The following is a 26777-nucleotide window of genomic DNA, read 5'->3' as shown; positions in this document are numbered from 1 at the left end:
GGAAAAGAGAGTTTTTAGCAGGGTGTTCTAGGAAAAAGAAGAGGAAGAGGAAGAGGAAGAGGAAGAGGAAGAGGAAGAGGAAGAGGAAGAAGAAGAAGAAGAAGAAGAAGAAGAAGAAGAAGAAGAAGAAAGACTGAGATCCATCTTGGGCAGGCTGGCTGAAGGCCAGCTGCACTGCTGTGCGGGGACAAGCCTTCTTGAAATGACCATGCTGTAAGATCTAGTCTCCCCCCATGCAGACTGAAGGTGTAAATAGGTGAATAAACCATATTTCTTAAAGCTACAACAGTTTTCGCTATATCTCAATTCACCAAGGGAACATGGACCCTGGGTAAATGCCTGGAACCTTCAGGAATCTTGCAGAGATTGGGGGCAGCACACAACTTTTGTAACAATATATAGATTAGACTTAGGTTTGGACCCTGTCAACTCCTCGAGGAACACATACACACTGCATTGTTCTTAGATACCACAGTATCACTTCCTTACACCCCTTCTGCTGGTTTAGCATGTGACAGCACCTGCTGGCAAAATGGATCCCAGCATGGGAGAATCTCTGCACTTGAGCCATATCTATCTCACTCCCTTCTCCCCCTTGCTTTTAAAACGACACATTCTTGTCCTGTGCCAAAGCGTCATGTAACACGATCCCCTTACCCTTTTAGATGCACTCCTTAGCGACTGCAAAGTTGTGCGAGTCCCATGCGTTCCCTTTCCCCCTCGGATAATCATGTCTCCCTCTGCGATGGGGAGACAAAGGCACTCTGTGGCAATTAGCTTTTAAGACCTTTTAGGTAAGGAAATCAAACCTAATTGAAATGCACTGTGACAGTTCTCTTGCTGCAAGTCATGTCAACATTAAAGAGGATCAGATTTAACTGATTAGTTTTCCAAAGGGCAAAGCACATTACCGAGAGCATAGACAAGGCGTCTTTGAAGTAGCGTCGTGGTGCTGGTGAAGGTCTTCAGTAAGTGGATCCCTAATGCAAATATCAAAGCCGGTTCTTAGAAAACTGGCAAAGCAATTATTCTGCATCAACACTTGGCATCGCATACTTGCATTGAAAGAAAAGAGCATCTGAATGCATGGTGGAGAGCAGGGAAGGGAGGAGAAAATAGGAAGTCTCTGGCTGCGTTTACTCTGGCTCCAGCATGCTCCCACCAGCAAAGTTTGAAGCCATGCACACTTGATGTTAGCCACAATCCATATATATATCCCAATATTGCTGGTTTGTGCATTTTCTCTCAAAGCAGTGTGCAAGCACATGACAGCTTCATGAATAGGAACAGAACGGGTGTGGCATGCATGAGGAAACCAAACAGGTCACACAATTCAGGGGAAGATATCCCTGCCCTCTCTCTGCTGTGCACCAGAACATGAAAATGTACCTTGAAACACAGAGGGGGCGGGACATGACCTCGCTAAATTTTAAGCTACTCCATAGCCTCTTTCTCTGCACCAGTGTGATGGGGTACAATTTCAAAAACATTCTGGCTTGTTCAGAATGTAGCATTAAGTAGCTGTCCCACCAGTGCAAGGATTTCTGTTTGCACAAAGGGATTTCCCCACCTCTGTGCACCCCGGAAATCTGTTCTGGGGGTCTTCCCAACCATCTTGGGGAGAGTATGGGGTGCAAGGGGGGAAGGAGATGTGGAAGTCCCATCACACAAGTGGAAATCCTTGCTCTGATGAGACAGTTACTTAGTACCTTTGCAACGACACAGTGACGATCCTTTGTAGAATCACTACATTTTCACGCAGCAAAAACAGCACCACCCAGATGGACAGAAGTATCGGCAGGCATGGGGGAGTCCCAATTTGCAGTCAGTGCTGGATTTACATATAAGCTAAACAAGATATAGCTTAGGGCCCCACTCTCTTGGGGGTGCGGGAAAAAGGGGAAAAAACCTGGATGCACATTTCCAAAATATAAGATAAAAAACAAAAAAATAAAACCTATATACAGCAACAATGTTTTGTGTTGTGTAGGGTCCTATCATGTAAGTAATGGGCCCCACCTGCTAGCCTGCTCCCTAAAATATCACATATAACGGGCCCCATTACCTTTAGTAGCTTAGGGCCTCATCAAACCTAAATCCTGCCCTGTTTGCAGTAGTACTATTTATTTTATTTTTTTAAAAGTATAGGGAAAATACCAAACCAGGACAAAAAACAACAACAGACAATGAGAACTGAAAATGCTCAGAGGCCAGGTAATGTTAACTGACTATGGGAGACAGAAAACCTGGGGCTGAGAACAGAATGGGAAATGGTGTGGCTATAAATGAGAGCACTCCACAGTATAATTTAGTGTTGCAGGTCTCACTTATTTATCTCTGGCCAGGAAGGACCAAGAAATTGTGGCCAGCTTTGGAGCTGGGCATTAAGGGTTCTCCATTGGCCATTCAATTGCTCTAGATTCTTGCAATGTTTGGCTGACCCTTGTGATTGGGAAGACATTGTGTTCTGGTTCCTCCTTGCTCCTTGTCAACGCACACCTGTCACCCCCCAATTCTCCTTCCATCATTCTTGAGCGAAATAAAACAGACAGGCAACATTTCAAATTCTAGGACAAGTCCCCCTGCCAAATTGTTCTGGCCTAATGAACAATGCCTATTAGGGACCATTGTGTAAATATGATTGATCTATTCCAAGCATACATTTCTTGGCTTTCTTGTTGTCTGCCCACCTCCGTTTTTCAATCACAGAAGCCACTTTGTATTTCAACTTCAGAGGAAGACACTGTTAAGTGTTACTGGGAGACAGTGACCTACATTTCTCAATGAATTGCAAGTTCCTGCCAGCCATTCAGGCTTGCAATGAGCAAAAATGGAATTGATTCACTAACTCAAAAAGCATTAGGATGTGTCGCTGCAGAATTATCTACCAGGCAGAAGGAGAATCCCAGACAGAGGAAACACAAGCCTTCTAAGAGGAGGTGTGATCTTATTCCAATGAAGCATTAGCATGGATTTGCAGTCCATTGTTCAAAGTCAACGGCTAGCTTAAATATTTTCAAGGAAGCTCTTGGTCAGTTTTAGTCTTATTAGTGCCCTGCTTTTCTTCTGTTTTAGCATGCTGGGTTTATCCTGCATAGGACAATAACAGAACCTTTGGGGTGAGTGGGAAAAAGATGAATCCAATATGTGTCTCCAGGACAGAATATGAACTGTTGATGGAGACACAGAGGCAGGTCTTCATGGTTCTCATTGGGTTAGCAAGCTAGAACCTGTACTTTTGTGTGTGTGTGTGTGTGTGTGTGTGTGTGTGTTTTTAAAGCAAGCGAGGGCCAAATTCCCTTCTGTGCAACATTCCAGAGGCCACATGCCAGTGGTGGGAAAGGCCAAGGTGTGACTGGTGAGGGTCTATGGTATGGGTAGAAGACTCACTACACACAATTTATCTATGTTAAAATTGGCTCATCAGTCCCTCCTCTACTGCAGCCTAAGGCATCATTTCCCATTAAAAAGGTAGCTGAAACTCTATGGAATCTCTGTGGTTAAAATGAACTTTGCACTGGGACTGGGAGTGCAAAAATTATAGATACAGTAAGCCCGCGATTTGCTTGGAGGTTATGTTCCACGGATCGTGCCTAAAGTCAAAATCGTGTACAGTCAAAATGCACTGGGTTCAACGGCAGGTGGGATTGCCAATGTCATCGTTCCCAGAACCCTACCCATTTTTTACAAACATTTTGCCACGCGTATAAAGCTGAATGCATACAAGTTAAATGTGCATAAGTTGTGGGCTTACTGCATAGAAAAGATTGGAGCAGGCATAGGCAAACTCGGCCCCCCAGATGTTTTGGGACGACAACTCCCATCATCCCTAGCTAATAGGACCAGTGGTCAGGGATGATGGGAGTTGTCATCTCAAAACATCTGGAGGGTTGAGTTTGCCTATGCCTGGATTAGAGTCATACACCACCACAGGCACTTCCACTTTCAAAATGAAGGGGCTTTCCATTTCTCTTCCACTGCCAAGCATAGAGGGGTTTCATCACAGAGATGCCAAGGGATAGAGTTACACCACTGTGGCCATGTGATCTTATCCTCTTAGCTTCTGAGCAGTCAGCCATGTAAATTTCAACACTAGCGAATGAGCCTTTCCCCTTCTGGATGATTTATGTGTTGTTGCCCCCTGCTGGGGAAGGAAAAAGAGGCAATGAGTGAGTTGCATAATGTGATACTGGGTAATCACTTTGTCCTGTACACCCCAAGTCAATTGCTGAGATCATTGGGGGCAACTGGACAGGGTTCCTGACACTAGATCTGAGGCTAGTGATTAGAAGCCAGCAGAATCTGTGCCGGGACTCTCATGGATGCCTTTCCCCAGGTGCGATTTACCTGAGTTAAGTGCCTTCTATTTCACTGTGCCTGCCCAATTGCACCATGGAAAGAAGGAGCAATGCGATGGGAGGTTACTCTTTTAAGGATTCACCCTCCTCAGGAAAGCGGGTGAAGCTAAGGGTGAATAGGCTGGACCCAGAGACTCTTCGGTTCACCTCTAGCCTTTGTTGGAAGACATTGCTCACTGGGAGCTTTCCATGGTGCTGAAAACACTGCCCTGCCTTGTTTCCTCCTGGTACAAGCTCCAGATGGCTCCTGACAAAAGATTAGATTTCCAGCTTCACTCATGCAACCCTACCCACCCACCCCAATGGAGGAGTGCACTCAATTGAGTTGTTAATGGAGACCTTATTAAGCACTGGGTATACTTTACAAGGAATTAGGTTTGCTAACCTCCAAGCTTTCAGAGTAAAGCCTGATATGTATAAAGGAGGGAGGGACATCAATACAAGATTTATAGAAATGGGTTTTTAGTAGGACCTCCTGCTGACTGTCACTTTGCATTACACTGATCACTCACTTGTGACTAAGTTGGCTTCAATGGACTTTTCCAAGCGATATCACCCTAATGTACTTAACAGTGTCTAGAAAGGTCTAGGTGGGCAGCTTTCATCTTTGTAAAATTGTGCATTACAACAATTCTCCTTTAGAGTCATTGCTCTGCTCTTCCACAAGACAAGACTGTTTAACTATTATTTTTATTGTGATCCAGTTAAGCAACAAATGATTAAAGATGGTAACTATCCTCGAAAGGATCACAGATGTTTACAAGCAGCAATTACTGCCTCAGAAGGAATGATGACTATCTGGAAAATGAATGGCCTTTGGACAGGTGAGGGCAAAAAAACCCCTGGCACATTTATTATGCACAGCAACAGATATACCATTAAGAATGCTGCCTCTGGAATTCCAGAAGCATTCTGGGATTGGAGAAACATGGAGGCAACTGGAGTTCTTGTTCCAGTGGCCATGGATTTAACTGTAAACATGGGAGGAGATGTGGAGGAAGAGGAGAGGAGCCCACTGCCCAACCGCCAGTGGTCTCAATTCAGCAACTTTTTGAATGTTTAAAACAGGGCTTGCAAACCGAGTACAGTGGTACCTTGGGTTACATACGCTTCAGGTTACAGACTCTGCTAACCCAGAAATAATACCTCGGGTTAGGAACTTTGCTTCAGGATGAGAACAGAAATCGTGTTTCGGTGGCGCGGCGGCAGCAGGAGGCTCCATTAACTAAAGTGGTGCTTCAGGTTAAGAACAGTTTCAGGTTAAGAACAGATCTCTGGGATGAATTAAGTACTTAACCTGAGGAACCCTATGTTATGGGGGACAGAAATCACATTACAGTGGTACCTCGGGTTACATATGCTTCAGGTTACATACGCTTCAGGTTACAGATTCCGCTAACCCAGAAATAGTGCTTCAGGTTAAGAACTTTGCTTCAGGATGAGAACAGAAATCGTGCTCGGGTGGCGCAGCAGCAGCAGGAGGCCCCATTAGCTAAAGTGGTGCTTCAGGTTAAGAACAGTTTCAGGTTAAGAACGGACCTCCGGAATGAATTAAGTACCTAACCCGAGGTACCACTGTACCTCTTATGCAGCCTGTGAAAGGTATATATTCCCACAATAATCCACAATGCACAAGAGGCTGCTTGACCTTGCTTCTCAGTCTTTGCACTGCTTTGGGCCTCTCTGACCTGGAATGCTCATGTTTCACTGGTGTATGTGTATTTTTTCATGGTTGGGGAGGGACGGGCATGCCCACACTTCTTGTGGTTTTTGTCTCTTTTTCAGCTCTTTCACATGTGGTAGTCATTCTGTGTTAAGCAACATCACTGTGGTAGCTATTTCATGACTTGCGCCCATTGCGCTTCCTCAAAATGCCAAAATGTGCCCACTGGTGTAACAACAACAAAAGACGTTGGTGACCCACAGTTTCATTATTTTTTTTAAAGAAGCCACTGTTACAGAAGGATTCCTCATCCAAACTGGACAAACTGGTTTGGGGCCTTACCCTTGAAATAGCTGCCCCTATTTCACGGTGATGAAATTGTCTCTTGTTTCAGGGGCAAATTGTGAAACTGGGTAAAAATCTCTCTCCTTCTCTCTCTCTCTCTCCATATATATATATATATATATATATATATATATATATGTATATGTGAAAAAAGATACACTATTGAGCAGCAGCGTGTATAGAGAGCGCTCATCTGAAGATTTGGAGGGGCCAGAATTCACTTTAAAGGGTTGTTAAAACTATTTCCTTTTCACTAATTATCCCCTGGAGGGTCCTGTACATTTACAATTTATTTTATTTTTTTACTGTGGGTTTGCCAATACTAATGTTATTAAAGTATTGATCTTGGCAGCTTGTGTCTTAATCATGAAAATCTAAGGAAACTGAGTTCAAACAGAGAGACCGAGACCTTAAAGTGGCCACCAGTACTTGGAAGAAGAGGCTGACAAAAAGTGGAAGGTGGGAACAAGCGTGAGATCAGCAAAGTCTAACAACAGACATTTCCTGAACTTCACCAAAATCTTCATATCCGCTGGCCTTACTAGCCTAATTTGCAATGGTGCTGGTGGGGAAATCATTTGCTGAATGGATCAGTTACCTCAAGTGATCCACACTGATGTGTGTGTGTGTGTTTGGCCTTGTGCCCATGCCCATTTCCCCCATTCTCACTCACTCTGTGCAATGAGTGGGGAGGGGATAAGTGTAATTTAATATCTCTCCTTGAAATGCCCTTGTACTTTCCATTCCCTCGCCATGTGTTTTGAAAGCATGGAAGAGAACCTAATGGCCTTAGGGGACTATTCTATCTCCTTGATGCCTGTGGCTTTCTCCCGTTAATGTTAATGGGAATTGAAAGTTGCATCCAGGAAAGAATACAGCATTGCTTTTAACATGAAAAAGCAATACAGAAAAACAAGGAGTAAATGTAGTGTGTGCATAGTGTGGATATAAACCACAATAAGCTATGAACACACTTCATATAACACGGACATTGAGATTTTAATCATAGGAAAATGACAAAACTCATGACTAGAAATAATTTCAATGCTCCAATTTCTTGCCAATGATACTTAGGAGACCAGGAAAAAAAGGTTGAGTTATGTACCAGCCAAAATACATGTGAAAAGTGAAAGAAGCTTCCCAGTGAATTAATTTCTGATTTTCATTATCTCTCTTTCTGCATTACTGTATCCGCAAAAGTCAAATATTATGAACTCTAGAGACCAAGCTCATTAGTGATATATTATTTAGCATTTTAATATGCTGGAATTGTGGAAAGCACTCAACATGGCAAAAGAGAAACTCGGCTAAGGAAACGAGACTCCACAGATATTAGTAAAGCCTGTTAAGATACCTGCATATATTTTATAACTGATCATTTGCAGCACATTCCAAAATGATCACGCTATCGTCACATAATGATGTGGATATTCTGCAAGTCACAATGAGTAGAACGCACTAGAATCGACAAAATGCAGCTTTTACAAAAGTTCAGGTGTGATTGATAAAGGCTGGAATGTAAACAACCCATTCTCGAAAAATAACTATGTTTCTAAACAATTGAAAGAAACTTAAATGAAATTTGTGTACAAGGTGTGAACATCAAGCAGCATACCAGGTTTGTTTTATACTTTTCCAAAAGAGAGATGAAATATGCCACCGGGGATGCTTCTAGCTGTGCATCTTCACAATGTGGCTGCATCAATTGCTAATGGAGAGAACGCCAGAAGTCAAGCTTAAAATTGGGCGGGAGGAGGGAATACAATTTGGGGGGTAGAGGAGCTACGAAAATGCAGCTTCCGGTTCGGCGCCAGCGCTAATGGCTGCTCTCTCTCCGAGCTCCGGAGAGAGGACGGCTCTGCGAGTTCGGGTCTGACCTGCTTCGGCAAGCGGGGGACCCCTAAAATCACAGGAACGGATCCTGTGAACAAGGAGATTCGGTGGGCACCCGAAGCGCCCCCTCTTTACCGCAGAAAGAGCCTTTTTAAAGGCTCCGGAACGACAACGAGGGAGCGCGGTGCTGAGAATCGCTACCCAGCCCGCAGAGTGAAGCCGCGTCGCCATTAGTGGAGAGCGCCGATTCCCTTCCTGAATAATCTGGACAAAAAAGACCCGTGAGTAAGACTGTACCTCTATTCGTGCTAAAATTACCTGAAACTAGGCTGAAAACGGGAAAGGCAAAAATTAAGGAAGTCTGCCTTCCCCCGACTGCATGACAATCAAAGCAACGAAAGTTACTAAGCTGCATCCGCGAGGGAAAATTGTTTTTAACTGTTTGAACCCGACATTTGGACTTTGACTATCCCCTCCAGCTTGCAGGGCAGAGGGGAGGAAAAGGTGACTTTATAAGCTGCATGACTAATTTAATGGAAAAGGAAACCTTCTGCAGCCTCCAACCTGGTACGAACTGCACATAAAACAAAGGAACACTGAACTGACTTCAGATTCCTGCGAAAGTAACAAAGTGGAAGCTTCATTGTTTATTTGTTACAAAGTTTTGGGACTTTGCGGATATATTATATCAGGGAAGGCTGGGACTCTATCTACTGGGAAAGTGTTGCAATATATATATAGAAGCCTCCTGATAAATTTGCTTTTTAATACTCTTTATTTCGGTTTGCGGACATTCTGCTTTGCTCCCTCTAGAGGGTAAACTAAAAGTTGCTACGCTTTGGGACAGTGGAATTTTCCTTTAGGAGAAGGCTCTTGTGGGAATTGACCTTGGGATATGAGTGGCCCAGCAGAAGAGATAAGCACGAGAGCCAAGACAAGGCAATATCAACAACAGCTACAGCAACATAAGAAAAGAGGCTCGATCTCAGGAATAACTTCGACAGTGACAACAGGACAAGAAAGAGGTACAGCAGACTCTATGGATGCAGTATCGCAAACCCTTCTTAAGATAAATCAATCCCTGGAGAATTTAACAAAGCAAACGGCAGAGAACACTAAGAAATTGACAGAGAATTCACAGAAATTGACAGACTTGACAGCAAGACTTGATTTGAATACAGAATCTATAAATAAGCTTACGCAAGAAAACTCTGCCACACGTCAAATTGCGGAGGAAGCCAGAACTATTGCTGGAGAGACTCAGGAAAAATTAGAACCGATTGCCAGGAAGGTCTATGACCACGATGCAACTCTGGCATTGTGGGAATTACAAAGAAAAGAAAAGAATCTGAAATTACGATCAATTCCAGAGGATGAAGGAGACAATCTTACGGACTTTTTAATGAAGGAGTTTGCTGATGCCTGGGAAGACTTAGAGGAAGACGAAATCAAAATCATAACGGCATTCAGACTGGGCAGAAGACAGAATAGAAAGGTACCGAGAGACTGCTTGATTACCTTGAGATCAAAGGAGGAAAGAGACAAAATATTAAGACTGCACTTTGAAAAGGCCTTACAAATTGGGAATTCACCGATACAGATCTTTAAAGATATCCCTAAACATATTCTGGACTTGAGAGCTTCCTATAAGGACTTGGTCTACCTGCTTAAGAAGAATAACATTCGTTTTAGGTGGGAATTTCCACAGGGACTGTCTTTTGATTACAGGAGGAAGAAGGTGAAAATAAAGACGACACAGGATAAAGACAGTTTCCTGCATAAAAATCAAGAAGATCTACAGAAAGGAACTGTAGACCCAATTGCTGAACAAAGGAGCGTAATAGACATTTTGAACCTCTCATTTGGACAGAACCTTCCACCACCAACAGAGGAGGAACAACAATTGGGAGCAGTTGGAGGAATACCAGAAAAATAACAAGATGGCCCTGCAATTCCTTAGCTGGAATTGTAATGGGATGAACATGCCTTTGAAGAGACGACAAGTATTCCATATTTTGTACAGAGAACAATTGGACGTGATTTGCTTACAGGAAACTCACATAACCAGAGCCCACAGGAGACTGCTTATGAATAAAAAATTGGGACAAGAATTTATCTCGTCGGACAAAGTGAAAAAAAGAGGAGTTGTGATTTATGTAAAAGAGAAGTGGGCCCCAAAAATGATTTTTAAAGATGGAGAAGGAAGATATTTAGCGGTGGAGATTCAAGCACAAGGAGAAAAATTTTTGATAATTGGGATTTACGCACCAAATGAAGGTAAAGCAGAATTCTTCAAAAAACTTCATGAAACCCTGACGGACTACTTGGAATATAATATGATAATCATGGGAGATATGAATGGTGTAGTTTCTACAAACATGGACAAGACACAAAGACTGATACTTACTAAAGAAGGGAGACTCCCGAAGACTTTTTTTGAAATGACTGAAAACATGGACTTAATAGACATTTGGAGAACAAGGAACCCTCTTGAAAGAGAGGGAACCTTTTTCTCCCAAGCAAAGATGACCTGGACCAGAATTGATCAAATCTGGATTACTAGTGGAATGGCTCCGAAGATTAAGAAGGTAGAAATCTGCCCAAAAACCTGCTCCGACCATAACGCCGTGAAGATGGAAATGAAACTTACAACAACTGGTCAGTTTAGATGGAGAATGAATGACACCCTGTTTCGAGATAGAGAGTTCCACTTGAAGGCCCAAAAAACCTTAAAGGACTATTTTGAAATTAATCTAAGGGGCGATGTGGAAAGAAGAGTGATCTGGGACGCAAGTAAAGCTGTGATGCGAGGGTTTTTGATTCAACAAAATTCAATAAAGAAGAGAAAGCAAAAGGAGAAAAGAGAAAAATTTTTGGAAAAGATAAAAGAAGGAGAGAAAAAACTAAGGTCAAAACCAAAGTCCCAGGAGATTTTGAGGGAGATTAAATTGTATCAAACACAATATATGGAATTGATGAACCAGGAGATAGAGTGGAAAATAAAGCAAATGAGACAAAAGACATTTGAGTCGGCAGACAAATGTGGCAAACTCTTGGCATGGCAACTCAAGAAAAGACAGAAATTAAATACAGTTTCAAGTTTAGAAGTGGATGGAAGGACCATATCTAAACCAAATGAGATAAGAAACTGTTTTGTGAGTTACTTCAAAAAACTTTATTCCCAAGGATTACAAAATGAAGAAGACATAGATAAATTCCTTAATAAATATGGATTACAAAAAATCTCTGCTCAAAGTAAGGTGGATTTAAACCAGAGAATAACAGAACAAGAGATAGAGGGTGCCATTCAGGACATGCAATTGGGCAAATCTCCAGGGCCAGATGGACTGACTTCCAGATACTACAAATCGTTAAAGGAATGGTTGATACAACCGTTAAAGGATGTCTGTAATGAGATCTTAGAGGGAAAAAAGGCACCTGAATCGTGGAAAGAAGCATATATTTCACTCATACCAAAGACAGAGACTGAAAAGACTCAATTGAAGAACTACCGCCCAATCTCGTTACTCAATGTGGATTACAAAATTTTTGCAGACATTTTAGCAAAAAGATTCAAAAGAGTACTGATGGAAAAGATTCATAGAGACCAAGCAGGCTTTCTCCCAAAGAGACACCTCTCAGATAATGTTAGGAATATAATAGACATTTTGGAAAAGTTAGAGGTGAACATAAATACTAAAGCAGTTCTGATATTTGTGGACGCGGAGAAAGCCTTTGACAACATCTCTTGGAGTTTTATGAAAAAGAACCTTCATGGGATGGGGGTAGGCCAAGGATTTGAGAACGGTATGGGTGCGATATATTCTGAACAAAGAGCTCAGCTGATTGTAAATAATGTAATAACTGAGGAACTCAAGATAGAAAAAGGAACACGACAGGGGTGCCCAATGTCCCCATTGCTCTTTATTTCTGTTCTGGAGGTGTTGCTGAATATGATTAGAAATGACCAGCAGGTTAAAGGTGTACAGGTCGGAGCAAAACATTACAAGTTAAGGGCTTTCGCAGATGACTTGGTTTTAACTTTACAAGAGCCATACACTAGCACGAAAAAGGTGTTGGAGATAATTCAACAATTTGGCCAGGTAGCTGGATTTAAATTGAATAAACAAAAAACTAAAGTCTTAGGGAAAAACCTGACAGATATGGAGAAGAATAAGTTTCAAGAAGAGACAGGTTTGATGGTGGTTAAGAAGGTGAAATACCTAGGGGTTAATTTAACATCTAAAAACTTGAATTTGTATAAGGACAATTATGAAAAATGTTGGTCAGAAATTAAAAAAGATCTAGAAATATGGTCAAATTTGAGATTATCAATGTTAGGCCGAATTGCAGTAATTAAGATGAATGTATTGCCTAGAATGTTATTTTTGTTTCAAACTTTGCAGATTATTGACAAGATGGATTGTTTCAAGAGGTGGCAGAAAGATATTGCGAAATTTGTCTGGCAGGGCAAAAAACCCAGAATAAAATATAAAATACTAACAGATGTAAAAGAAAGAGGGGGATTTGCCCTGCCGGACTTAAAATTGTATTATGAGGCAGCAGCATTCTGCTGGCTGAAAGAGTGGATGCTCCTCGAGAATACAGATATCTTGGACTTAGAAGGTTTCAATAACGCATTTGGTTGGCATGCATATTTATGGTATGACAAAATCAAAGTGCATAGTGCCTTTAAAAATCACATTGTAAGGAAAGCGCTGTTCAATGTATGGATGAGATACAAAGACCTGTTGGAAAACAAAACCCCTAGATGGTTGTCACCCTTAGAGGCGAAGGCCCATAAGAAAGTCAATATGGAGGTCGGATGGCCAAAGTATTGTGAGATTTTAGAACAGGATGGAGAGAAACTGAAATTAAAGAGCCATGAAAAACTAAAACCCAAAGTACAAGATTGGCTCCACTATTATCAAATAACGGAGGTTTTTAAACAAGACAGGAAAATTGGCCTCCAGGTGGAAAAATCAAAACTTGAGACAGAATTGCTAGAACCCAATACTAAGAATTTGTCAAGAATGTATAACTTGCTGTTGAAATGGAATACACAAGATGAAATAGTTAAATCAGCTATGATTAAGTGGGCACAGGACATCGGCCACAACATTATGTCTGCTGACTGGGAAAGGTTGTGGAACACCGGAATTAAATTTACGGCATGTAGTGCCTTAAAGGAAAATGTGATGAAAATGGTATATAGGTGGTACATGACCCCAGTCAAGCTAGCAAAAATTTACCACTTGCCTGACAATAAATGTTGGAAATGTAAGGAAATTGAAGGTACTTTTTATCATCTTTGGTGGACATGCCCGAAGATTAAGGTTTTCTGGGAGATGATATATAATGAAATGAAAAAGGTATTTAAATATACCTTTCTTAAGAAACCAGAGGCCTTTCTCTTGGGCATTGTCGGCCAATTGGTGCAAAAAAAGGATAGAACTTTCTTTATGTATGCAACAACAGCAGCAAGAATACTGATCGCAAAGTATTGGAAGACACAAGATCTACCCACCGTGGAAGAATGGCAGATGAAAGTGATTGACTATATGTCATTGGCGGAAATGACGAGCAGAATTCGGGACCAGGGAAAGGAGACTGCGGAAGAAGATTGGAAGAAATTTAAGATCTATCTTAAGGACTACTATAAACTTGAGGAGGTTTAGAATGTCGAGATTCTACAGAGAGAAAGGGTTGCAGTAATATAAGATTAGAATAAGAAAGGACTATGACGAATTAGAGTTGAAAAAAAAAATATTTATAAGTTGCTATAAAATTTGGACACGAGGATGCAGAAAGGGGAGGTATGGGGAAGTCCGAGGAAAGGAGTTTATGAAAAGACATCATGAAACTATACTCGTTTGTTTGTTTGTTTTCTTTTTTGTGTTTGTTTGTTATAAAAATTTTTGTAAAACTAATAAAAAATATTATAAAAAAAAAAAAGAGGAGCTACGAAAATGACTCAAGACTGCAATCGTAGCCCCAGTTATCCAGGAGCGTCACTGAATTGAATAGGACTTCTGAGTAGACATGGCTGGGATTGTGCTGTCCATTTATTCTGAGCCAATTCAGACTCTGCCGCTAACCGATCCACTTGCCTGCATCTCTCCAAGCCCTGTATTTGACTTGCTCACCGAGAGCTGAAAAACAACATTTCCCTACACTCCTTGCAACTGATGACCGCAGCAGTGACCCAGACATCAGAGGCTGGAGTGAAAAGTGAGACCTCCCTTCCTTCTACCAACCTGGATAGGTTTATAAAGGGATTAGATAAATACCTGGAAGATAAGGCTGTCCGTGGTGACTAGCCACAATGGCTATGTTCTCCCTGCACTGTTGGAGACAGCAATCCTCTCTATACCACTCGCTGGAAACTACAAGTGTGGCGAATGCTGTCACCCTCATGGACTTCCCACAGGCATCTGGTTGAGCACTGTAAGAACAGAATGCTGGCCATCAGTCCAGCAGGTCCTTCTTATGTTCTTATTGGACTATATTGGAAGGTTGCTTATTTCCCAGCTGAGGGAGGTGCAGAACTGTCCTTTAGTATCTGACACAGATGCAGAAAAGAACAAGAAGCTTCCCTTTCTGCCCCCTGCACAGTCACACAACCGCACCTGAAGCCACTTCGTTGCTTGCTTTTACCTTATTTGCGGCACGGTTGCCTGAGCCATGGCTTTCTGTGCCTGTTGACTGAAGAAATTAATACCTGCTGCTGGAGCATCTCTCTGGCTCTTTAGTGCACACAGACTTCGGGGAGATTCCTGCCCTCATTTCGAGTCCTATTGACACTCATTTTGAAGTGCATGCAGAAGAGCTCTCCAAAACTCCAGCTCTGCATGCTCAATATCTCTACTGTTTCTCTTTGATCTCATTCTTCCCCAGTGCCAAGAACTCACCACTGATTTTTTAAAAAAGCATATTAACACATGTGTTTGGAAAAGAGGAAACAAGAGGTGGAGGAAAGTCAATTGAACTGGAGACCTAAAGCATCCTTGCAGCCTGTCTCTGGGCTGATGCTTTGGTTAAAGCGTGGCACAGCCTCTTCTTACCTTGCCTCCTTCCTCAGTGGTAACAGACACTACCACACTCAGGAGAAAAAGGAATGCAGAGGCTATAACAATAGGCAAGATCTGGAGCATGTAGCAAACTCCAGCCATTGAGATTTCTCTAGGGATGGGGGAAATATTCTATTTTATTTGCATTTTAACGAGAAGCTATCTAATTTGCACTTCTCAAACCAATGTGCAAATGAAAACACAGCTATCCTCTGAAAACCACACTTCTCCAAATTTTGTGATGCAGTTCTACAACTCAACTGTATGGACAAAATGAGCATATTAGGTGAAAATAACATACAAAAATGCATCAGGGGAGATTGCTGGCAAAGATGTTTGTGTTAGTTAAAACTGCACACAAACTTGTATCTATCAGGAGGAATTTGCGTTAAAATTCTTGTGAATTTCAGGAGGGTTTTTCTGTTTGAATAATCTCAAATTGCTGTGTAAGTCTGAAGAACTGAATTTAAGACTAGAAAAATGAGAAACTTAGGGAAGCAAAACTGGCAGATTCATCCATCCCTCAAAAGGCAAATTAATCGGGATACAGATTTAGACTGCCCAACATGCAATCTCAGTTGTGGATGTCCCTTAAAATCTTTGCAATTTTAAGGTGTTGTCCCCAGGTAGAAGTTTAGCCATACAAGAGAGGGACCCTAAAATAAGAGGGAGGTAATTTTCTATCATCTGAAGATGGTATTGCTTTACTTTGGGGGTGGGGGGACATGCTTTCTGACCACTAAGTAAAGCTACCGAAATTGGCTTCCCTTGACTTCTTATCTAGGCAATCACCTGAAATGATCTTTGCTAATATAATGACCACCACATTTTTCTTTGCTTCTGTTCTGTGCTTCTCGGGGGACTGATATGCTTCAATTAAGGATTAAGAGAGATGCAAGCAAAGTGCTGGATGTTATGGTTTCAAAAAATAGGGGATCTGTCATTTTGATTTCTTAGTCACAACAGCCCTCTGTGCAACTTAAAAGCTCTTTAGTACCAGGCAGAGACTAATCTCAATTAAGCCTGCACAACTCCTCATTAAACCGATTTTAAACTGCAGAAATTCTGGCTTAACACTGTTCTCTCTCTCACACACATAATAGCAGTTGACAGGGCTTACCTGACCTCCTGTCTACCAGTCGCAGCTGGTAGGTGGAATAGCTCTCAAACCTTTTGCTGGGTTCCCCCACCCAAAGCCTGCAACTCCTTCCTTCCTGATGCCCTGCCTCCCTGACAGTCCTGGATTGTCCTGGGCCATTCAACCCCACATATGACCACCTGCACCAGATTCGTCCAATGCCTGAGTCACCCTGAGTATGCCTGATCTGGCTCAGTACTTGGGCCTCAGCCAAATCTGGTGCACAGCCCTAATAGAAAGTTGCATTAAAGAGCGTATTTCACAGAATGCACCACTTCATATAAATAAAGCTTTTTCTGAAGCTTTTTCTGAAGACTATAGTAACAAATATATAATAAACTGGAATTACATATAGAGAAATATCAGAGTTTGTGTTTCTGGTTTTTAAATGTTCAGGAGAAACCTATTTCTGTCTTCTGCAGAATGCTTCCCGTAAGGCTAAAAGGCAAGAACAGTTGTGTCATCTGTGTGATTTGCTGACTGAGCCCAGTAATAGAGTGCCTATTATGGAGGTAAATTTAGTCATTCCTATAATTATGGGCTGCAGCCAGAATTTTACCACTGGGCTTATCTCTCTTGCTCCTTTATTTTCTGTTTCTATTTACTCCAGCAACAGAGCAGCACATCTTTCTGGCCAAGTGAGTGAGGATGAGTTATACCAAAAGGAGCCATATACAAACAGTCCATAATTTAGGGCTGCCATATTTCAAAAACTGAAAATTCAGCTTTTTTTTTTTTAGAGGGCAGAATACCAGCTATACCCGGGAAATTCCAGACATTTGGCAACCCTGCCAAAATTCTGATTGCTTCAGTGACAAGGTTTGGTATAGCATTGTTATCGCAGACAAATATTAATTCCTTAGACTTACAAGACAAAGTTTCCATTGTATCCCTAAATTCTAAACTTGAGCTTGGCAAATCAGATTTAAGTCTATCTCTTTATTAAGGACTAGGAAACTACTTTTTAAAAGGCTGATATTCTAGAAGAGGCTTCCAGTATGAACATAAAGGCTTTATGGCGTCTACGCTAATCTTAATCCATTTTTGTTTACCAGGCCTATATGCAAATTGCTAATGTTTAAAGACAGTCCAATTATTCAAAGCAAATTATTTATCAAAGGCTATTTGACTTGACTTGCAATGAAACCCCTGCTATACTATTTGAAACTCTGGCTAGCTGTATAATTTCAGTGAGTGGGATGCTCAAGTATTTCTTTCCCCCTTTATGATTTATTATTATTGCATCTCCATTTTCTTCATGAGCACACAGGAAAATTGCACATTAAATTCCACAGTTAAATTGCACCTTCTCCCCAATGTGTCTGAGTACTGGATTAGAAACTCTGGTTTTACAGATGTTTAAGATTTATATGGCCCCAACCCTGTGCTAGGCCAAACAAACACCAAAAAGGAATGAAAACCACTCCAGACGTTGTTGTTTTCAAACAGCAACTGGAAAAATGAAGTAAATGAACAAATGTTCACTAGAATCTAATAAAGTCAATCTATATAGGAGATGGGGAAATAAAAGTTATGCTACTGTCTCAGTTCATCTGATAATAATATCCAAAAGCAGAGATGCAAATCACATTAATCAAATCACATAAACAATATTTACCAAAATCTATCAATAGATAAATTTCTAACTACTGATTCCCTTTTAATGTTAATGACACCTTAAATCCCCAGGCTCTTTAATCATCAGTACTTACATAGTCACTCTTCATTTTTTAATGTACTTGTAGCTGGTGCTTGCCAGTATGTTCAAAGCAGTACATTAATTTGAGAGTCTTTCTTAAACTTTCAAGTTGCCTCCATACATGGTACAAAGCATGCAAAGCATCATATGCTATGAGATTATGCCACTACGGATATTCCCGGAAGCCTCAAATAGGATGACAGGATTAAAATATATAGTTAGCTCCCTGTAAATGTAAACGCATCAGCTTCATTTACATCCTATAAACCAAGGGTGACTCATTTTCCGAGGGTAGATCCTTATAGTTAAGATGACACCCTTCACACGCAAAGGGGGTGGAGATCAAGAAGCTGAGGAACCCCAAAGTTTGCCAAACGGTAGTTTACAAATTAAAACAAAGCCCAAGGAGAATAAATAAAATAAAATAAATATCCAAATAGCCAGTAAGGATTGGACATGCTCAATTGCTATGGATTGCTGGCAGTCAAAGTAGGGAATGGAAAACTGGGGAGGCGATAGTGGAAGGGAGTGTCCTGGAAAAGGTGTATGGCACTGAATAGGAGCCCTTTACATTGCCACGTTTTGCTGCTGTTCCCACTTATTTTTGTTCTAGTAGTAGTAAAGTATCTGAAAGCTATTTTATTGCCATCAACGAACTGCCTATAAAAGTGTCTTGTTTTTAAAATTTTGGATTTCAGTCACTCTAAATATGCAATTCTTACAGCTAAGAAAATCACTGCCTTCAGTGGCACACGGATTGCATTTAAAGCCTTTTAAAAAAATGAAAACTGCATCTTCCATTCTTTTTAAAATAAAAGCATTTAAAAGGGGGAAAAACATTTTTGTTATTGTATGAATCAGGAGGCATGGGTAATGTTCTATCACACTCTTCTTTTTGCTCAAGGAAAAGAGTATGCCATTTCCTTTACTCTGAAGTCAAGGTTTCCTTTTATCGCCTCGTGTTGTTGTATTCTCTTTGGTCCAGCTGTCTCTTTGCAGGAAAATGTGAACCGCCGATGATTTCGTGGAAAGCAGAATGGTACAGATCTCCTGCTTATGAACAGAACGTGGTTGTCAGGAGCTGAATTAAAAAGATCCTACACTATTCACCCTCATATATTTCAGGAAAGGTCATTTGCACAAAAGGTAATGACATCTGGGGTCCCTGAATATATATAGATTTTTCATTCTGCAAAATACTTAAGATCCCACGCTTGTTCCAAAGGAACAAACAGACTTCTTACATATCTTTTCATGGTGTGTGCTTTCACAGGGCAGGGCATCATGATGCACTGTGCACTTGAACACAAACACCTATATCTCCCATTTAATTCACCTCAGCTAGATAATCCCTATACTACACTCACAGTACAATCCTGTAATCTCATTCAGCCAGAGCACTTCCTGACATCTTTGCAGGATGGACGGTCAAAGTCATGCATAGGGTCCCTGGCTACTGATGAGAGTTGGGTGATCTCTTGCTCTTTGTGCTTTGTAAATCTACCCTGACTGGCACCCTAAAAGTTCAAATCCAAAAACCCTTCTCTACTACTGATCTGTATAATAATAATAATAATAATAATAATAATAATAATAATAATACGCCAGCTGAGACCCTACCTGCCCTCAGACTGTCTCACCAGAGTGGTGCATGCTCTGGTTATCTCCCGCTTGGACTACTGCAATGCACTCTACGTGGGGCTACCTTTGAAGGTGACTCGGAAACTACAACTAATCCAGAATGCGGCAACAAGACTGGTGACTGGGGGCGGCCGCCGAGACCATATAACACCAGTCCTGAAAGACCTTCATTGGCTCCCAGTTCATTTCCAAGCCCAATTCAAAGTGTTGGTGTTGACCTTTAAAGCCCTAAACGCCTCCGGCCCAGTATGCCTGAAGGAGCGTCTCCACCCCATCATCCAGCTCGGACACTGAGGTCCAGTGCCAAGGGCCTTCTGGCAGTTCCCTCACTGTGGAATGTCCTCCCATCAGATGTCAAGGAAATAAACAACTATGTGACTTTTAGAAGACATCTGAAGGCAGCCCTGTTTAGGGAAGTTTTTAATGTTTGGTGTTTTATCGCGTTTTTAATATACTGTTGGGAGCTGCCCAAAATAATAATGATGATGATGATGATGATGATTTAGAAACATATTACAGAACATTAAAGATTAAGACATAATAAAAGCATACTGACAGCCTAATAATAAAATAGTCATCCTAATAACAGTCTTCTCCCCCACAGGCCATAATTTAATAGCCATAGGCCTGGGTAAAGAGGAATGGTGCCTAAAGACATATAATGATGGTGCCAGGTGAGCTTTAAATGTCGGGTGTGGATCTGCCCAAAGTGGCAGAGCTCAGGGACACATTTCAGCCAGGCAAAGGAGGTTACTAAAGCAAGGGTTGTGAGGTAGCATAAAAGAGTCAACTCCTAGGGGCTGAGTTCCCCTCAGCCCCCATAATAAAATATTTGAGGAGGCTAGACTGCCATTGCCATTCAAATGGGATGTGCACATCATGTCTTGTGATCAATTATATGGCAAAGGGCTTCCCTGGGCCCCCCTAATATTTTATTCAAGTTGGCAACCCTGTGAGTTGGTGCAGTTCAGGAGGGGTGTGGCCTGGGAAGGGCCAGCTGGGGTCACATTTGTCCCTGGGCCTGACGTTCCCTATCCCTAACTCAGGGAATAAATAGCAGCAGTACCTTATTTGAATATTTGTTCTAAATTCAATTTTCAATACAGAGCTCAAGACTTCCAATGCTGAATGCTTTCACACTTGGCAGCACAAAGCATTTATGTCAAACAGTTAGGGGTTGTTGGGGTTGGGTTTTTTGCTTCTCATATTCTTCACATGCCTTTAACTGGGTATTATAATCACCTATGTGTCCCTGCAGTTCTTGTATAAGCCAAGAACCACAATAAAGAGGCAATTTCTTGCTAGTTTGCCTTTGGGTGGATGCTAATGTATTTGATTTAAAATGACTTCAGAGGTAGGCTTTTAAGGGATTGCTTTGAACTAAAGGAACAAACTGCCTGGGAAACTGAGCAAAGCCCCCTCATCACTTGTTGCCTGTCATCCCACGTAGACACGTTGCAACAATCTCCCATGGATATCTTCTGTTAAAAGGACAAAAATAGGGAGCAAATTGACAAGATCAGTGGGGCTGTGTTGGGGGAATGTGGAGGAGTGCAGCTCTGGGACTTTTTTCAGAGCAGGAAACGTACTGCTCTGCTTTCCTTTGGACCACATCAGAGAGGCTATAGGGGTGGTGGTCTTGTTGTCTGGGCAGTCCAGGACCCCCCCCCACACTGCCCAGGCTTGCACACCCTGGAAAGTTGCTTCAGTGCTGCTAGTGCAGTGGCTTGACTTCACCCCTGGAGGCACACTCCATTGTCTCTCGAGACAGCTGGATGCCGCCAAGAACCCTGCTTGAAAGGATTAAGATGTCCATTTGTACATATAGCATTTTTTTTTACGCATTTGATCCTATGCCAGATCGCTGGACAAAAATTGGGTCTCTGCGACTCATTTACACTGACTGAATAAAGAAAGTGATTAAAGTGAAGGACACTAGACAAAGTCTAGTCCTGGTCTGTAAGTATGTTGAATATAATTAGATTTTAGACTGCAATAATTAATTAATACGTTAATGGAAGTTGTCTGGCATGCTGCTAATGAATCTGCTTGCTCTCCTGTGTCGCTGTCTTGGCTTTCCCTTAAGATTCAAAAAATCCATGAGCCTTTGCACTGGACGTACATTAGCTATGATTTCCTATAAGTGTTTAGAATAAAACTGAACAGGCAATCAATAAGGATGGTTCGTAAAAAGACAAGACATATTGGTCACATTAGGACGACACAAATGAGTCCATTACATGCAGGTTTTGCCCTGTATGGAAGAAGTTAGGAATTGCCAGCAAAGCAGGGCTTGTGTTCATTAGCCTGGGTGACTGTTCTGTTATCGGTCAAAGTCATATTATATGCAGCGCAATGTAAATTGTGCCAGCAGCCATTTGCCCAAATAATTCATAATTACAAAAATACTAACAGATCACAGAAAGACCAAAGCAAATAAACAAAAACCACTTGTACCATTCTTGGGCAAAAAGACAGCCTAGCCAATACAATTTCAAAACTGAAATCTCTGTATAATGTTGTTTTCATCTGGCATTCTTTAATTTGGCTGGTTCATACTGTATTGCTCAACTGTGTTATTTGGACCAGTTGGAAAACATTTTGCACCCCCCAAAACAGTATATTAATGTCCAAAATAATAAATAATTATGGGAGAAGGATAATTGGGGAGGGGAGAGAAGGAAAACAACTACCCAAACTGTTACTCTGAATTGAAGTTTAACACAACATAGATGCATTTATGGACTAGATGACTCTGGGGGTCACTTCCAACTCGACAGTTTGATGATTTCCATACCATCGTCTCTCAAGTATATATCACCCAAGACTGTGGAGAATATATTCTCAAAATATTCTCCAAGAACTGATAAAGGACATAAAACTCTATTTCAAACCCACATTGGAACTAAGATTGCATGAGGGTAACACATATATTTATCATATATCTTCCTGACCATACCCAACACTAATGCCTAATTATGATGTTTTATTGCATATATATTCTTAGCTGTAGTTCTTCCCCATAAGGCTTCCACCATGCAGTGAACAGGACATGCATTAACTCAACCTTCGATTTCTGAAAACCTTTCACCCATCTCTTTCTGGAACACAGCCAAATAAGAATTAAGCTCCATTACCAATTGTCAGTCAGGAGTGACCTTGAAGCCAAGGACAACAGAAGGATGATACAACATTTGTTATGGGAACCATAATATAGTACTAATAACGATAATAGAGATCCCAGCTTGGCCCCATTTGCAAAACTTGCTAACAGTCCACTAGTTTTTTTTAAAGGCAAGGTTTCCTCGTGGATTTACAGCCGACAAACTATAGGCCATTAATCATCCACAAAGTCACATCATCAGGAAGAGGGTCCCCATTTTGGTCCAGATGGAACAGAAGGATCAATGTGGGGTCAGGGTCAGGGGGGTCAGGGGGCACAGGATTTTGAGGGAGCGTCTCAGCATAGGGATTCCCATCCCACCCTGCCTGCTGCTGCTGATCTCTGGGTCCCAGAGTCCAGCCTGGCTTTGCTGTAGTGTCACAGTGCCCCTCGCTGAATGGATGCCTGACCAACATTGGGGTGATGCACCCGCCTAGGGCTGCATCAGTTGGCTGGGCTCCCCGCTGCGCAGGCTGGCGGGCAGGTGGCGCAGCACAGCCCTGTAAGCCCTCTGTGCCCTTTGCCCACCCCGCAACAGCAGCGGTGAGGGCTGGGCTGCCACAGTGGGTTTTGTATACATGGTATACACTAGTCCTTGTATACACTAGTCCTTCTCAGAAAAGATCCCTTGAAGTTAATTTACATGATTAACATGTTCATTCATTTCAATGGGTTGGATTCGAGTAGGATTTAGTTGAATGCAGTCCTACGACTGCAATCCTATGCCCACTTAATAGAATAGAATAGAATAGAATAGAATAGAATAGAATCATAGAGTTGGAAGAGACCACAAGGGCCATCGAGTCCAACCCCCTGCCAAGCAGGAAACACCATCAGAGCACTCCTGACATATGGTTGTCAAGCCTCTGCTTAAAGACCTCCAAAGTAGGAGACTCCACCACACTCCTTGGCAGCAAATTCCACTGTTGAACAGCTCTTACTGTCAGGAAGTTCTTCCGAATGTTTAGGTGGAATCTTCTTTCTTGTAGTTTGGATCCATTGCTCCGTGTCCGCTTCTCTGGAGCAGCAGAAAACAACCTTTCTCCCTCCTCTATGTGACATCCTTTTATATATTTGAACATGGCTATCATATCACCCCTTAACCTCCTCTTCTCCAGGCTAAACATGCCCAGCTCCCTTAACCGTTCCTCATAAGGCATCGTTTCCAGGCCTTTGACCATTTTGGTTGCCCTCCTCTGGACACGTTCCAGTTTGTCAGTGTCCTTCTTGAATTGTGGTGCCCAGAACTGGACACAGTACTCCAGGTGAGGTCTGACCAGAGCAGAATACAGTGGCACTATTACTTCCCTTGATCTAGATGCTATACTCCTATTGATGCAGCCCAGAATCGCATTGGCTTTTTTAGCTGCCGCGTCACACTGTTGGCTCATGTCAAGTTTGCGGTCAACCAAGACTCCTAGATCCTTTTCACATGTACTGCTCTCAAGCCAGGTGTCCCCCAACTTACTCAAGAGCAATGCCCATTTAATTCAGTGGTGCTTGCTTCCAAGTATATTTGCATGGGACTGCACTGCACTCCACACATGATAAATTAAGAATATATTGCACTCCTATTTTTCCTCTTCATTTTATATGGAACAAGACAAAAATAAAAATAAAAATAAAAATGCCTTTGGGATGTTCTAGTGTACATTAGACTCTAAACACAATCCTTTTTGCCCTCTCTACAAAGACTGACAGCAAGCACAATGCCAGCATAATAGTTCATCCCACAATTATCCCTGCTGAAGTGCACCGAAGGAAGCAAAAAGGAAATGAGGCCAGCAAACTTCTTTGTGCAAACAAAATACAGAACGACAGAGCTGGAGGCTCCTGGAGGCCCCTTGGTTGCCACTTGGAACACGTGGCGTGCCAGTTAGAATTATTCACAAAATAAAGGGGACGAGGCATCTTTCCCTAAGAAGGAAATCTGGGATCTACATGGCTTGAAGGAATCATGTTGCCATAAAATGGTCCAAACCATAAAAAGAAAATGAAGGTGTTGGGTGTGTGGTTTTTTTTTGGGGGGGGGGGGACAATCATAGGAAGGTGAAGTTAAATGATAAGAGACATGCATGTAATGACCTACTTCCACACTGCAAGCTGCCAGATGATATCCCTTGGTACCAGTGTGCAGGCCCAGCCCTAGCATTAGACAGAGTGAAGCAGCTGCCTCAGGCGGCAGCTGCCAGAGGTCACCGCAGCCCTTTTACTGTTCTCCCTAAATCTATAGTGCTAGCCTGTTCTATGCCCCCCCCTGAACTACCCTGCAACCCTCGGGCACAGTGTTGTTCTGTCACAAGTACTAAAGAAAGATTCAACTGCTAGTCCAGTTGGACTAGGTACAGGATTGGAGGGTGGGTGCTATCATCTTCTTCGCCTCAGGCAGCAAAATGTCTTGGGCCAGCCCTGCTAAGTGGTGTTTCTTAGCGCTGCAGGGCTAGATTAAGACATGCTGAGGCTCTAAGCTTTGCCAAGTTTAGGAGGCCGCATCATGTTAGAAATATACACGTGTTTTTCGGTGACACAAAGTACGATGAAAACAGAAATACTAAACTTTTAAATTTTCATATATGAGGATTCAGCAAAAGCCAATCACCTAACAAACATAAACAACTTGCCATCAGCCTATTTGCATATAAAATACCTTTAAATGAAAACACCTTATGAATGGCATATACAAAACTACATTATAGTTATTTATGCACAGATTTATCAACACTATATGACAAGGAATTGTGTAGGAATTACCATATTTTTTGCTCTATAAGACTCACTTTTTCCCTCCTAAAAAGTAAGGGGAAATGTGTGTGCGTCTTATGCAGTGGCGTAGCGTGGGGGGTGCAGGGGGGCCGGCCGCACCGGGCGCAACATCTGGGAGTTAGGGTAAGGGGGCGCAAATCCACGGGTTAGGGGGCGCAAATCCATGGGTTAGGGGGCGCAAATTACTTGCCTTGCCCCGGGTGCTGACAACCCATGCTACGCCACTGGTCTTATGGAGCGAATGCAGGCTGCGCAGCTATCCCAGAAGCCAGAACAGCAAGGATTGCTGCTTTCGCTGAGCAGCGATCCCTCTTGTTCTGGCTTCTGAGATTCAGAATATTTTTTTTCTTGTTTTCCTCCTCCAAAAACTAGGTGCATCTTATGGTCTGGTGCATCTTATAGAGCGAAAAATACGGTAAGTGCATTTTTTCCCATCTCACCATACCCCACAAGTGCCCTGGAAAAAAGGGACATCCCAATTTCTTGTGTGAACATGGAAACCATTTTTGGTGCTGGGATCTCATGAAATTTTGCATCAAGATCTTGCCCAGAAAAAGGGTTTTTTGGGAGGCCACAGTTCTGGGGCCCCATGCAAGCATGGCCCTGAAAAGAAGTGCATATTTTGGGCTTCGTGATCTTGTGTGGGTCATGTGACTCGAATGGGAGCACAGGTGGGAAGACCCAACATACTGGTTTAGGGTCTCAAGATGTTAGAGGGTATGCCTCAAAACAACATCTGTTTTATAGTCTGTTTATCCTGTTTCCTTTATTAACCAATTATGCAAAACTTTAAATCTAGTTTTTAAAAAATTGAATTTAGAGGCCCCTCATAATCTGAGGCTCTGAGTTGTAGTTTGCTTAGTTTATGCATAAAGCTGGCCCTGCACATGGGCTATCACACAGTTCATTGGCAACAGGTGTTTTTGGCATTTTGATGAAATCGCCATTGTGTGGGAGTTGCAAAAAACGTCCACATTGAGGAGCATCTACTCCACAATAATCACCTGCCTGCAAGAGTCCTAGAGCAAAGGCCAGGCCAGAAGATCACATTTCAAAGTGCAAATAATAACACCTTTTATTTTCACTTTCTAATTTATTTTTCAA

The 26777-nt window shown here is 42.0% G+C and overlaps 1 protein-coding gene across 2 annotated transcripts in view; it reads right to left on the bottom strand.

Annotated features, from left to right (window-relative positions):
- Positions 1-26777, bottom strand: part of PTPRR (protein tyrosine phosphatase receptor type R) — a 113970-nt gene that overhangs the window by 62271 nt on the left and 24922 nt on the right. The window lies entirely within an intron of this gene.

The sequence above is a fragment of the Podarcis liolepis genome (genome assembly GCF_965112155.1).
Source record: "Podarcis liolepis genome assembly, chromosome: 10".
NCBI classification, from domain to species: domain Eukaryota; kingdom Metazoa; phylum Chordata; class Lepidosauria; order Squamata; family Lacertidae; genus Podarcis; species Podarcis liolepis.
The sequence above is the reverse complement of the archived record's forward strand: the minus strand, read 5'-3'. Positions and strand labels throughout refer to the sequence as shown.